This window comes from Myxine glutinosa, chromosome 5 (assembly GCF_964187855.1).
Source record: "Myxine glutinosa chromosome 5, kmMyxGlut1.1, whole genome shotgun sequence".
NCBI lineage: Eukaryota > Metazoa > Chordata > Myxini > Myxiniformes > Myxinidae > Myxine > Myxine glutinosa.
This window is the reverse complement of record NC_136265.1, coordinates 173,761,839-173,776,101: the sequence shown is the minus strand read 5'-3', so window position 1 is coordinate 173,776,101 and position 14,263 is coordinate 173,761,839. Positions and strand designations below refer to the sequence as shown.

At 48.8% G+C, this 14,263-nt stretch overlaps 3 protein-coding genes across 3 annotated transcripts in view; 1 reads left to right on the top strand and 2 right to left on the bottom strand.

The window, feature by feature from the left end:
• DTD1 (D-aminoacyl-tRNA deacylase 1) overlaps positions 1-14,263 on the bottom strand; it is a 903,613-nt gene that overhangs the window by 641,049 nt on the left and 248,301 nt on the right. The window lies entirely within an intron of this gene.
• THADA (THADA armadillo repeat containing) overlaps positions 1-14,263 on the top strand; it is a 259,593-nt gene that overhangs the window by 71,227 nt on the left and 174,103 nt on the right. The gene's annotated exons all lie outside the window — the stretch shown is intronic.
• Positions 1-14,263, bottom strand: part of BTBD7 (BTB domain containing 7) — a 643,025-nt gene that overhangs the window by 580,576 nt on the left and 48,186 nt on the right. The window lies entirely within an intron of this gene.

Genomic DNA, 14,263 nt, shown 5'->3' with positions numbered 1-14,263 from the left:
GCTGCTTCTCTGTGCTCCACCTTCCCTTGTTACCTGTACGATAATGGATGTTTCTCCCTGTATGTGCTTTTTCAGATAATCTCCATATTACATATGCTGGTGATGGTGGTGTTTGAGGGAGGGAGGGAAAATGTAATTTAAATATATAAGTGGTGGGAGAGTAGGGGATGTGCAAAAAGGTTACAAAGGAAGATTGTCTTAGGGATTGGTGTGGAGGTGGTGGTGGACTGAGTGGGTGTGAGTGTGGGTGAAAGTGTGGTTGGTGTTACGTGGTCCCCTCGGTGAATACCTGGTCTCGGTGACCCCCGGACCGTGAGAGGAACTCCGCCAGCAAGCTGTATTATATATGCGCTTTCGCCACGCAATCCATATGAATTTCACCCAGGAGACAACTGATGTTCAAGGATATATTTCCAATGGTAATGATACCATACAATTTCAATGACACAACCACGGAGATTTTCCCCGAGCAATCAACAATACACAACCATCAACAATTCCCAATTCACAAACACTTCCCTATGAGTAAGATGGCCATCTTATATATGTGTGTCCCGGTGAGTACTCACAACCCCCTTTCGGTCTCTGCTCCTCACAATGTCTCTGGGCCCCTCCTGACCAAGATACTGGTCGGCGTCGCCGCACTCGGGCGGTTGAACGAACCCCGGGTGGACGTTTCTCCACCGGGCAGGTATCGTACCAGGCACCGTGGCTGCAGCCCCTCGTGGCCACGCGAAGCGGGTACGGTAGAGCAAGCCAAACCCCACGCCGCTTGCAAGGCGCGTTAGGCCCCAACGTGCGACCCGCACGCGTCTGTTTAGACGGTGCCGCGAACGATGCCAGACGCGGGGTCGATGCACGGCCCCACGTCAACTTGACGTCTCCACCGGGCAGGTACACGTCCCGGTGATTCCTCTTGCCAGACAGGCTTCGGAACGCCGCTTTTCCACGCAGCGCAAGTTCGATCCCACCTTTGGTCGGAGCGGGGCGAGGAAGAATACTACTCGTCCCTTTTCTTCCTCGTGTCTTCTCTCCTTCCGTTTCCGGTCACTTCCGTTTCCGGCCACTTGTTCAGAAGGGCTCCTGACCCTCCAATCACAACAACCCTTAATCTACTAAACATGGATAAGCAAAGACCTGAATGGTAATTCACATACATTCACATAAATATGTAACACTCCCCCCCTTCAAGAAAGAAAGTTTGAACCCAGCGAAAACTTTCTTTGCCGGCCAATTTGGAGAAACAAACCAGATAACTCAACCCCCCCCCCCCCCCCAGATTAACTCAATCTGGACAAAGCGTCCGCCACGACATTGTCCCGGCCCCGTACATGTTCAATTTCCAAGTTGAACCCCTGCAAAGCCAAACTCCATCTCATCAAGCTCTGATTTTTATTTTTCATTCTTTGAATGAAGGTTAAGGGGTTGTGATCCGTAAAGACCTTTATGGGAAAGGACGTGATTCCTAAATACACCTCATAATGTTGAAGCCCTAGCAGGAGAGCCAGGGTCTCTTTCTCCACGGTGGCATAATTTGCCTGATGTTTATTGAACTTTTTGGAGTAGTAGCACACGGGGTGGTCCACCCCATCCTCATCTTCCTGTAACAAGACCGCTCCCGCCCCCACATCACTTGCATCTACGGCCAACTTGAAAGGTGCCTGAAAGTCCGGAGCGGTTAGGACCGGAGAGCTCATTAGTATCGCTTTGACATGGGCACAGGCCGCCTGACATTTGCCATCCCAAACGAATGGGGTCTCCTTTCTCAACAAACTCGTTAAAGGGGCTACCACATCCGAAAAATTCTTACAGAACCGCCGGTACCACCCCGCCATACCTAAGAATCTCATCAGCTCTTTCTTCCCCTTTGGGACTTGGAAGCGATCGATAGCTTCTACCTTGGCGGTCACTGGTTGTACTTGACCCTGCCCTACTACATGGCCGAGGAACACTACCTGTGCTCTTACAAATTCACTCTTGGCTAAGTTGATGGTCAGACCTGCCTCGGACATCGTCTGAAAAAATGCATGGATTTGCTTAATGTGGTCTTCCATGGTCATGGTGTGGATGATTACATCATCCAGATATGCCTCCACCCCCTCCAGGTCTGCAATGAGCCGATTAATCAGTCGTTGAAATGTAGCCGGCCCGTTCTTCAACCCAAAAGGGAGGACCTTGTACTGATATAACCCATTCGGAGTGACCAAAGCTGAGATTTCTTTGGCTCTATCGGTAAGAGGGATCTGCCAATACCCTTTCAGCAAGTCAAATTTGGTAACAAATTTAGCTGGGCCTATTCGATCAATACAGTCGTCAATCCTCGGGAGCGGATAGGAGTCGGTCTTGGTCACTGCATTCACCCGTTTTAAATCTGTACAACACCGGAAGCTGCCATCGGGTTTCGGAACCAACACACATGGGGAGCTCCATTCACTGTTGCTTGGTTCGATGATGTCATTGTCCAACATATATTGCATCTCCTTCCGAAGGTACTCCATCTTCACCGGGTTCATCCGATAGGGGTGTTGTTTCACTGGAGTGGCCTCCCCCACCTCGATATCATGATATACTAAGTCCGTACGACCAGGTACATCTGTGAACAAATGTTTAAATTCGAACATTAGGCTGGACAGTTGTCCTTGCTGTTCCCTTGTTAAATGACCTAACTTCTCATCCAAATGATTCAACACTTCGGTGTTCGTCAATTTGGGGCAGGCCTGGTCATCCAAGTTATCAAACTTCACACCGGCGTTTCCGTCCATTGTCACTGGTACGACCGGTGAGACAGGAACTACGTCTTCCACCGGTTCCCTCTCATGATATTTCTTCAGTCGGTTGACATGACACAACTGTCGCTTTTTTCGTCGGTCGGGAGTGGTCACCACGTAGTCTCTCATTCACCCTCTCCTCCACTGCATAAGGACCGAAATATCTAGCCTGGAGGGGCTGACCTGGAACGGGCAGCAATACTAGCACCCGGTCCTGAGGACTGAAATTCCTTATCTGCGAGGTCTTGTCATGTCTCTCCTTCATTTTCCCCTGGGCCCTTCTCAAGTTCCGTCGTGCCACCTCACACGCCTTTGCCAATCGGTTTTTTACTGTGGACACATACTCCACCATCGGTGTCCGGGACTCCTGTAGTAACCACTGTTCTTTCACCAATTTCAACGGTCCCCGCACTGCGTGTCCAAACACCAGTTCAAACGGACTGAATCCCAAGGAATCCTGCACGGACTCCCTCGCCGCAAACAACAATAGGGGTATCCCTTCATCCCAATCCTTGGCACATTCAAAACAATACGTTCGGATCATATTCTTTAAAGTCTGGTGAAACCTTTCCAGGGCCCCTTGGCTCTCGGGATGGTAGGCGCTGGATCTTACTTGTTCCACCCCCAACAGGTGTACCACTTGCTGGAACAGTGTGGACATGAAATTGGACCCCTGATCCGATTGAATGATCTTAGGTAGACCAACCCAAGTGAAAAATTTAATCAAGGCCTTTGCAATAACTGCCGCCGTTATTTTCCTCAGAGGCACTGCCTCGGGGAACCTGGTGGACGCGCACATGATGGTCAGTAAGTATAGATGTCCGGCTTTGGTTTTGGGTAAAGGGCCCACACAGTCCACAATGACTCGGCTGAATGGCTCTTCAAAAGCTGGAATTGGCTTTAACGGGGCGGGTGGGATTTTTTGATTCGGCTTTCCCACCAGCTGACAAGAATGGCAGGACTTGCAGAACTCCGCCACATCCCGTCGCAGTCCCGGCCAGAAAAAATGTACCAATATCCTGTCACAGGTCTTGTTCACTCCCAGGTGCCCGGCCCAAGGGGTCTCATGTGCCAAACTCAAGATCTCCTTCCGGTACAGCGGTGGCACCACAATCTGATAGTGAACTTTCCACTCATCGTCTGCGGGCACCTCCGGGGGCCTCCATTTCCTCATTAGGGTTTCCCCCTTCATGAAATACCCCACAGGTATCTTCGTAGCCTCTTCTTCCGTAACGGCTTTCTCAATTAACCTCTGGATCTCCGAGTCTTCGTGTTGTTCTTCCACTAGTCTCCTTCGGACCAGCGCGGTTTGCTCCACTTCGTTCTCCGCGGTCTCCGACGGACACTCCACGTCCCCTTGCGTTCCAGACGCTACCATTTCTCGAAATTCCTGGGAATCCCTCCCCTGGTTATTTCCCTTTTCCGAGTTGTCTTCCCGTACCTCTAAGGGTTCCAACTCCCCCTCTCTTTCTTCCTCCTTCTCTTCCGCGTGCTTTCTACCCATAGCCCGAGTCACTGCACAGGATGGAAAGATACCCGGAATCTCCATCTCTAACCGAGTGGTGTTATTTTCCTTACTGGGCTTGTCCACCATTATTGGATTACCCGAAACTCGCCCCCCGGCCAAATCATTCCCGATAATAAAAGAGATTCCCTCCACAGGAAGGGTGGCTTGTAAGCCTACGGTGACCGGCCCGGATACCAACTCAGAACTCAACTGGATGACATGAAGCGGAGCTTTAACATAGCCCCCGACCCCCTGTAAAAGCACACTAACCCCAGTTGCCGTCTTCTCCGACAATGGCAAAATGCCCTCCAGCATCAACGATTGGTGGGCTCCTGTGTCCCTCAATACCCTAACTGGCTTCTGGTTACTCGGGTCGCCATCCAGCGACACGAACCCCTCTGAAATGAAATGTTTGTAGCCCTCCTGAACAAGGTTCTCCCGGGACGCCGTACCTTTGACAGGGGAATCTTCCCCCAGCTCTGCTCTCCAAGAATGATTTCTCACACTTGCCAGTGCATTCGGAGTCGCACTAGACTGATTCCGTTCCGGATTCTCCCTTTTTCGGAGGTAACATTGGGACATCAAGTGTCCAGTTTTATGGCAAAAAGCACAAGTAGGCCCGGGGGAGAACCTCGGGGTCGGCCTTGAGCCCCCCGAAAAATAAGTTTGTCTTGGGCCCGTAGCCCTCGGATTTCTAACCGTTGGGGTATCATAGTTGTCCCCATAATCATCTCGAGGCCGCCGCCATGTAAGGTCGTTCTCCGCACCGGGTGTTCCATAACTCCCCTGCTGAAGTCTAGGCGAGGAGTTAGGTTTGTGGACCCCTATTCGGTGGGTTAAGGCATAATCATCTGCCATGGTGGCTGCGTCCCACAACTTTGGTACTTTCTTTTCCTGCAGGTACACTTTGATGTCCTCGTGGACACACTGCTGGAATTCCTCCACCAGGATCAAGTCCCGCAATGTTTCGAAGTCTTTCCCGACTCCTTTTGACTCACACCACCGATCAAACATGTTTTCTTTCACTCTGGCAAACTCCACATGGGTCTCACTCTCCCTCTTCCTGGCATTCCTGAATTTTTGCCTGTAAGCTTCCGGAACCAACTCATAGGCCTTGAGGATGTGCTTCTTCAGTACCTCATAATCTGCACATTGGTCCATTGGTAGCGCCGAATAAATTTCCTGAGCTTTCCCCACCAGCACACTTTGCACGAGTATGGTCCAGGCCTCCTCCGGCCAGTTTAATTGTCGAGCCACTTTCTCAAAGTGTGGAAAAAATTTCGCGACCTCTTTTTCACTGAACGGTGGAACCAGCCTCACATGTCTGCCCACATCCCAGGTTTTCTGGTTAGGTGTCGACCCCGTCAGCAAGGGTGGTGCCTCTCCCCGTTCTCTCATTAACTCCAGCTCCTTGAATTTGATTTCTTGCTGAAGCTCCATGTCACGTTCCTTTAATTCCCTTTCTGCTTTTCTCTCCTCTGCTTCGAGGTCCCTTGCAGCTCTCCTCTCCTCCGCTTTTCTCCCTTCTAACCTTTCCTGGAGTTCTCGTTCCACTCTCCTTTCCTCTGCTTCTGCTTTCCTTTCTTCTTCTTTTAACCTTTCCTGGAGTTCTCGTTCCACTCTCCTTTCCTCTGCTTGCTTCTCTTCTCTCCTCTCTTCTGCTTTCCTTTCCTCTTCTGCTCTTTCCTTTTCTGCTTTCCTTTCTTCTTCTTTGATCCGTTCCTGGCTCCGTAATTGCAACTCCAGTTTCCGGAGCTCAACGTCTTCTGGTTCTTTGGGTAGCCACTCCCAGGCTAACTCGTCCCATGTTCCTAATCCCACCATAGATTGTATCACCGTGGCCTGCAACTCTGCCTTCCTCAAATTAGTTCGGACCTCCAAGTTAAAATGTTTGGCCAATTTCAAGAGGTCCGACTTTAGCAACGCTCGGAACTGTGCCTCACTCGGGGTTACCCCAAAGTTCTGTGCCACAAACGCCATGGTGCCTATCGTTAACACCTGTTAACCTTCACCCAAGACTTTACCCCAATTTCTCAATTTTTTTTTACCAATTAATAATTAATTAATAAATTTTAATTAAGAAAAAAATTATTATTTTATTATTTTATACAATTTTAAATCCCGGACGTAGACCCAATTGCGAAACCGCAAATCGTAATTTGGACGAGCCCCCAATTCTGTTACGTGGTCCCCTCGGTGAATACCTGGTCTCGGTGACCCCCGGACCGTGAGAGGAACTCCGCCAGCAAGCTGTATTATATATGCGCTTTCGCCACGCAATCCATATGAATTTCACCCAGGAGACAACTGATGTTCAAGGATATATTTCCAATGGTAATGATACCATACAATTTCAATGACACAACCACGGAGATTTTCCCCGAGCAATCAACAATACACAACCATCAACAATTCCCAATTCACAAACACTTCCCTATGAGTAAGATGGCCATCTTATATATGTGTGTCCCGGTGAGTACTCACAACCCCCTTTCGGTCTCTGCTCCTCACAATGTCTCTGGGCCCCTCCTGACCAAGATACTGGTCGGCGTCGCCGCACTCGGGCGGTTGAACGAACCCCGGGTGGACGTTTCTCCACCGGGCAGGTATCGTACCAGGCACCGTGGCTGCAGCCCCTCGTGGCCACGCGAAGCGGGTACGGTAGAGCAAGCCAAACCCCACGCCGCTTGCAAGGCGCGTTAGGCCCCAACGTGCGACCCGCACGCGTCTGTTTAGACGGTGCCGCGAACGATGCCAGACGCGGGGTCGATGCACGGCCCCACGTCAACTTGACGTCTCCACCGGGCAGGTACACGTCCCGGTGATTCCTCTTGCCAGACAGGCTTCGGAACGCCGCTTTTCCACGCAGCGCAAGGTCGATCCCACCTTTGGTCGGAGCGGGGCGAGGAAGAATACTACTCGTCCCTTTTCTTCCTCGTGTCTTCTCTCCTTCCGTTTCCGGTCACTTCCGTTTCCGGCCACTTGTTCAGAAGGGCTCCTGACCCTCCAATCACAACAACCCTTAATCTACTAAACATGGATAAGCAAAGACCTGAATGGTAATTCACATACATTCACATAAATATGTAACAGTTGGGAATAAGGGATTGGAGTTTCTACTGTTTTTGCACATGTATAATGTAGATGTTTTCGCTTTTATTTTCAAAGAAACACAAAATAGCATTAGCTCTCTTCTGTTGGCATGAGCATTCAGCGATTGGTTGGTATATCCTTCTCACCCATTGTCCGCTTCTCTCAGTACTTCCGCCTTCTTGTTTCTGTTGCCATACCGGCTTGCATTGTAAATGTCTGTTTCCCATGCACAATCAGCCAAAGCCACAGGTTTGCACAGGAGATGCTTGCATTGCACCTAAGCAACCCAGCGGGAAACCGCTCGCTTGGACTGGGTCCGTTTTGCAGCATCCTGGCCATTCGAGCTTTCATGAATTCCAAAACTTGCAAGCACTTTATGGGACGCTTGTATAACCTAGTGCTCTAAGCTTTTTCCACAGGCCCTAAAGGCACATTCCATTCCCCATGTGAAGTTGCTCATTGTATCATAATTCCGTTGCCCATCCTGTTCTGAATACGAGGAAGGCTCAAGGTTAAGATGGGCTTTTTAATGTAGAGCATGTAAAAATAGTAGTTAATTGCTGAAATGTTGTGCAATGGTCTTGTCTAACCTGAGCAAGTTATACATGAAGTGACATCAATGCTGGTCAAAGTATCCTGGGTATAATGAAAACTCTGGCCAACATACTTGTGTGTGCTGTGACCGAGGTGCATCATTAATTTCCTTGTGAAGCAGAGCATTGATAAGTTCACAGAGACGGTCTTCACAACTTGGTGATGCGTTTCCTTCACGTCGTTAATTTTAGTCACAGGTCTACAAGAGCTTCGCTTGCTGTTGTTGTTGTTGTTGTTGTTGGGGATCTTGCTGGGGGTCAATTTTTGAAATGTGCACCATTTGGGTAGACAGCCAGATCACACACACATCTGTCGCTTGACTCCACCCACCAGTGCCGAGACAAAATTATATGGCCGCCATCTTGTTTTCTGGTGGTCCTATATAGGTGATGCGTGTCCTATATAGGCCAGTGCTGATTACACACTGTCCAACTTTGTTGCGTCAGATTTATATTGGCTTTGTTTGGGTCGAGTGTTAAATTATTAGTAAGGTTTAATCAAGCCCAAATGTGCCCCCCTAAAAAGATAGAATTACGTAATTTTTGAACGGTGCCATATGTGTGTTTCCCAATCGGCTCATTGTCAGATTTCTTAAAGCCAATTCCGTTGTGCTTACTGACAAAATCCCGTACCTCGAATGACCACATACAGGTTTTTTATATGAACAAATGGTTTATTACCACTGGGAGGGCGGGATGGTGGAAACCTGCTAACCGAATACATCTGTGATGTTCTTGAGGCCCTAGCCAAGATCTACTGTAATCTATATACCACAGAAAGTATAATAACATGTCCCTTCCTGCCGCTGCCATTTTGAATGGGTGTATTAGTTGCCTGAAACCAGACCCAGCTGTCTGTCACACTCGTAATTGATATGAAACCAAACTATGAAGACCCTCGGAGATAAATTGTATAATACATTCAACAGCAAGGATGAGGGGGTTGAGTGGACAGATGAGGTGAAAAAAAACAACTATATAGTGTCACATATCAAGCCTGGTGTTGGCTTAGCGGTTAGGGTGCCGGCTTGGGATCCTAGGATCCTGGGTTCGAATCCCAGTCGATCGCTGAATTAACGCCAGGGGGGTCGACTCAGCCTGTCATCCTTCCGAGGTCGGCAAATTGAGTACGAGCTTGCTGGTAATTCCCTATGTGTCGCAAGAGGCGACGAACAGGGCTGGCGTCAGGAAGGGCATCCAGCTGTAAAACATTGCTTCAAAAAGGGGACCATGGTGTCCATAAAAGGTCGACCCCTGCTCTCCAGGGAAAAATGGCCTCTAACGGTGGTTTATAGTGTCACATATTATAATCACAGTGCAATCATTCTTGTTTTCAAATGGTCCAGTGAAAAAAAAAGAAAAGAATTGGTGAGCGATGTTGAACGTTGTCACTTGTAACCAACTGCTTCCGCTCGATCAAAAACATGAAACGCATTGTGCAGATAATTTTGGAGAATCGCTTAATTACTATACATGAAGTTACAGAAGAGTTGCATGTCGGTCGGTTTTGGAAGCCAATAACTAACAAACAGAAATGAAACAATCACAATAACCTGGAAAAAGGGAATGCTTGGGAATGGGGTAATTTGGTGTGGAAGATATGAGTATGGATAGGGATGACGTGAATTAGTGATGAACACATGTCATGAAGCCCTGGAGGGAAGAACGGGATTGAACATATTGGGAAAGTTTGTTCCACAGGCGAGAGAAAACAGGAACAAATCAGTGGACCTGAGCAATGAGCCTGGATTTTGGGATTTAACAATAAGAGGGTTACTGGAAGACCCTGCAGAAACCTGGGAGGCATAGAGCCAAAAGAGGGCAGAGGGTGCAACATCAATGAGAATGGCACTCAGTAGAAAGCATACCTCCGCCAGGTAATCAGTTTGCGTTTTGGATCCCCGAGTAGACCAGAAAATCACAATACAGAATCGCATTTAATGAAAATCATCCGGACACAACATTTTGACATATCCTACTACATATCGTTTTTGGCCCGATCTCCCAATGTTTTTTATTATTATTTTTGTATACAATTTCGAGGCTCATGTAAGAGCTAACATCAATCACAAAAAAAAAAAACCGACACACAAAACATACAATAAAGAGAGAGGGAGACAAGATGGGGAGAGAGGGAAGCACACAAGTACAACAGCAGAGAACAGGGACATCGGGAGATCTGTGGGAGGGAGAGGGCTTGGGGGAAGGAGGCATGGGAAGGGGGTTGGGGTGGGGGGGGGGGGGGGAGAGGTATAAAACACATGGACACTGCTAGGACTTCCAGGAAAGAAGTCGGTATTTCAAAAAAATGGATCTGGGGTGAATTAACGGGGGTAGAAAAGATCAAGGTTTTGGATGGGGGAAGATGGGAGATGGTGGTGAACAGCTGTTTTAAAGACCTGGAGGGTGGAGTGGGATTGAAGAGAGTGAGGGAGTTTGTTCCAGAGGCGGGAGAAAAGGGGAATGAAAGAGTGATGGTGAGCAGAGAGTCTTGATTTTGGCAATTTCACCATCAGAGGGTTGCTGGCATATCTTGTGCGACCTGCAGGATTATTTGGGGGACAGAGCACAGACAGAGCAGGGGGTGAAAGGCCGAGAGGAGTCGGTAGAAGGCAGTAAGACCACCTGCCTTGCCTGCCTGCGGTGAGTGAGTGAAAGGCCCTGACAATAAGCTTCATCGCGGGAGATTCCAATGATTCTGAAAGCTTTGGTTTCAACAGCGTGAAGCCGAGCCAGGTGTGAGGCAGGAGCACCAGCCCAGAGGGGAGAGCAGTATTCCATTGAGTTGCGGATGAAAGCCTTGTATGTGGCGAGGAGCTCAGGTGTGCCAAGGAAGGAGTTCGCACGACGGAGGATGCCCAGTCGGTGACTGGCTTTGGAGGCCAGCTTGGAAATGTGGTTTTCCCAGGAAATATCATGGCAGATAGTGAGACCCAAAAGCTTGAGTGACTACTTCTTGGAGAGGACTGTTGAGAAAGTAGATTGGAGGGTTTTCCAGTCGGTCTTTTTGGAGAGACATAGTAGGAGTGTGAGATTTGTCAGGATTGAAAGACATGTTCCACTTGTTTGACCATTCTGGGATTTTGTCCAGGTCTCCAGAGAGTGAGGAGGCTGCAGACTGCCCATCTGAGGGATGAGGAATGGAGCGGTAGAGAGTGGAGTCATCAGCAAAGAGATAGGATTTTCCAGAGAGTCTGAGAGATCATTGAGGAAGACCAGAAAAAGCACAGGGCCCAGAACACTACCTTGGGGAACCCCAGCCTGAACAGGAAGGGGGAGATGAGAGAAACCCATTCAGGGCCACCTTGAAAGAAGTCCGCAAACCATGCGTGGAGATTTCCATGGATACCATAGGAGGAGAGTTTGGTGAGCAGATTGGGGTGCCAGACCGTATCGAAGGCACATGATATGTCAAGGGAGACTGCTCTAATTTCCTGTTTGGCATTGAGGACCTCCATCCATTGTTGAGACAGCAGAAGCAGCATGCCCAGAGTAGAGTAACCTGGTCTGAATCCAAATTGATGATCAGAGATCAAGCTATTGGAGAAGAGGAAGGATTTGATATCCGAAGCAATGATGGATACCATGACTTTGTTGACAAATGGGAGCAGGCTGATTGGTTTATAGTTGCAAGGATCTGGTTGTGCACCTTTTTATGTAAAGTGGTAATGTTTGCTGCTTTCCAAACTGATGTCAGATGACCTTGAGCAAAAGAGGGAGAAGAGAACAGAGAGAGGGTGAGCGAGCGGCAGAGCAGGATTTTAGGACCCGTGGGCTGATGCTGTCTTGTCCAGTTGCAGAATCAGTCTAGTTTTGACAGAAACTTCTCCACCTTGTCAGGAGAGAAGGACACAGAGTCCAGGAGCAGCTGGGTTCGACTGGGTAAGGTGGGTACAGAGAGATGGGTTTGGGACACAAGATTTTGAGGCAAACACAGAGTTGTGGCATTCGGCTTTGTCACATGCGGTGTCAACTGTGTAGCCATTTGAGGTAAGGGAGGGGATGGAGGGGGAACAAACACCAGAAACAGATTTGACCAGACACCACCAGGATTTGGAGGAAGGAGACAGGTTTGAGAGTTCAGTCTTGAGAGTAGAGAGATATTGTTTCCTGGCACTCCTGAGGGTAGACACACACTTGTTCCGAGCTTGGTGGAAGGAACTGAGATTGCCTTCAGTTGGATTTGCCTTCCAAGAGGCAAAGGCAAGTTGTTTCATGGCAAATGCCTCACCACAAGATTCAGTGTACCATGGATGGGAGGAAGGGTATGACGACTGAAGACGAGATGGGATAAATCTGTGCATGATAGAGCGCAGTTTACTTTGGAAGAATTCCCAGGAAGAGTTGATGTCAGAGGCAGTAGAGATGGGAGACCAGTCCAGATGATTGATGGCTGCTTGATTGAAGACCATGCCAGTCGGCCTGAGTGAAATGCCAGACTCGTCGACGCTGAGGAGGCTCTCTGAGAATGGCCAGAGAGATGTCCACTTTAACGAGCACATGATCAGAAGAACTGTTTGGAGCAGAAGAAGAGCAGCAGACATTTGCAGGGAAGTTTGTCAAAACCAAATCTAGAAGAGAAGATGCTCCGTTAACTGAGATCCGGGTCGGGAAATTGACAGATTGTGTCGGTTCCAATGAGTCGCAGAAGTCCTTTGCTGAGATGCCATGACTGGTGAGAGAGGTACCCACACCTAGCCAGCTGGCATGATGACAGTTGAAGTTGCCACATATGAGGAAGAGAGAATTGGGATGAGTGGATAGAAGTTGGTCCATGTTGTCAAACAGCAAAATGTAAATTGAGTCATCACTGTTTGGAGGACGGTACAGAACATATATGAACAAAAGGTGGGAGCGGAGAGGAAGCTGTAGCTAGAGGTACTCCTGGGAGTGGGGTGGAGAGGGCAGTGCAAGGAGAGTGAGGAAGAGAGTTTTTGATAAAGATAGCAATGCCATCACCAGGACGAGGCTCAGGTCTATCATACCGGAGGAGGGAGTAACCAGGAAGAGATATTAAGGAATCTGAGACATCTTCAAGGAGGAATGTTTGTGTTAAGCAGATTATGTCTGGTTTGTTAGAAGCAACCTATATGGAGAGATCCATCAGGTTTGAGTGAAGGCCCCGGATGTTTGAGGTCCATACCGTTAAGGGAGGGGGATAATCGAGTGCAGTACAGGGGAGGAGAGGAGTCGGGTAAGATGAAGGGTGAGAGGGGGAGGGAGGGAGAGCTGTTGATAGTGTGGCAGAGATTGCAGAAGAGTTTGGAGAAAGGGAAGGATGAGGAGGACAAAAGGTTTGATGGTGATGGGATGAGGCACAGTGAAGGGTTGTTTGAGGGGGGAGGGGGGGGGGGGGCAGAGGAAAGTAGAAGGTTGGAGGTGGTGGAGGTATGAGATGGAAGGGAGATGAAGTGGGGAGGAGGCAGCTTTGAGGAGGAGGAGGAGGAGGAGGAGGAGGAGGAGGAGGAGGAGGAGGAGGAGGGAGAATTGGAGGAAGATGGTAGGGGTGAGATTTTAAGGGGAGGGGTTGGGTGGGGGGAGTTTTGAAGGGGAGGGGCAAGGGGAGAGATTTGGAGGGGAGGGTCGAGGGGGCAGAATTGAAAGGGAGGCGTGAGGGGGGAGTTTTGGAGGTGAGGGGGGAGTTTTGGAGGTGAGGAGGGAGTTTTGGAGTGGAGGGGTGAGGGGGGAGATTTGAAGGGGAGGGGCAAGGTGGGAGATTTGGGGGGAAAGAGGGGCGAAGGGGGAGAATTGAAAGGGAGGGGGGCGTTTCGAAAGTGGATGATTAATGAAAAACGAACATTTATTACAAACTGGGTTTATTGTGATTTTCAAGTCAGAGATCCGTTTAAATCGATGGAGGAGTGGTGGAATGAAGGTGAGTTTACAGAATTGTGAAGAATCACTTAAAATGTTTACTAGCTGGATCCGGATCTTCACCGAAATTGAATCGATTCTTCCTTGTCAGACACCCAACTGCTCCACCAAGTTTCTTCCAAATCCGTCCACAACCTTTTGAGATATCCTATGTATTGTTTTTGGCCCAATCTCCCAATGGTGAAGAATCACTTTAAAAATTCTAGTAGCCGGATCCAAATCTGGATCTTCACCAAAATCGAATCATTTTGTCCTTGTACGTATCCTAATACGCTACATCTCTGCCAAATTTAGTCCGAATCCGTCCACAACCTTTTGAGATATCTTGTTCACAAACAAACAGACAGACAGGGGTGAAAACATAACCTTCATCCTTCTTTGGTGGTGGAGGTAAAAAGTCTGCGGTAGATTACAGAGAGGCCACCAAC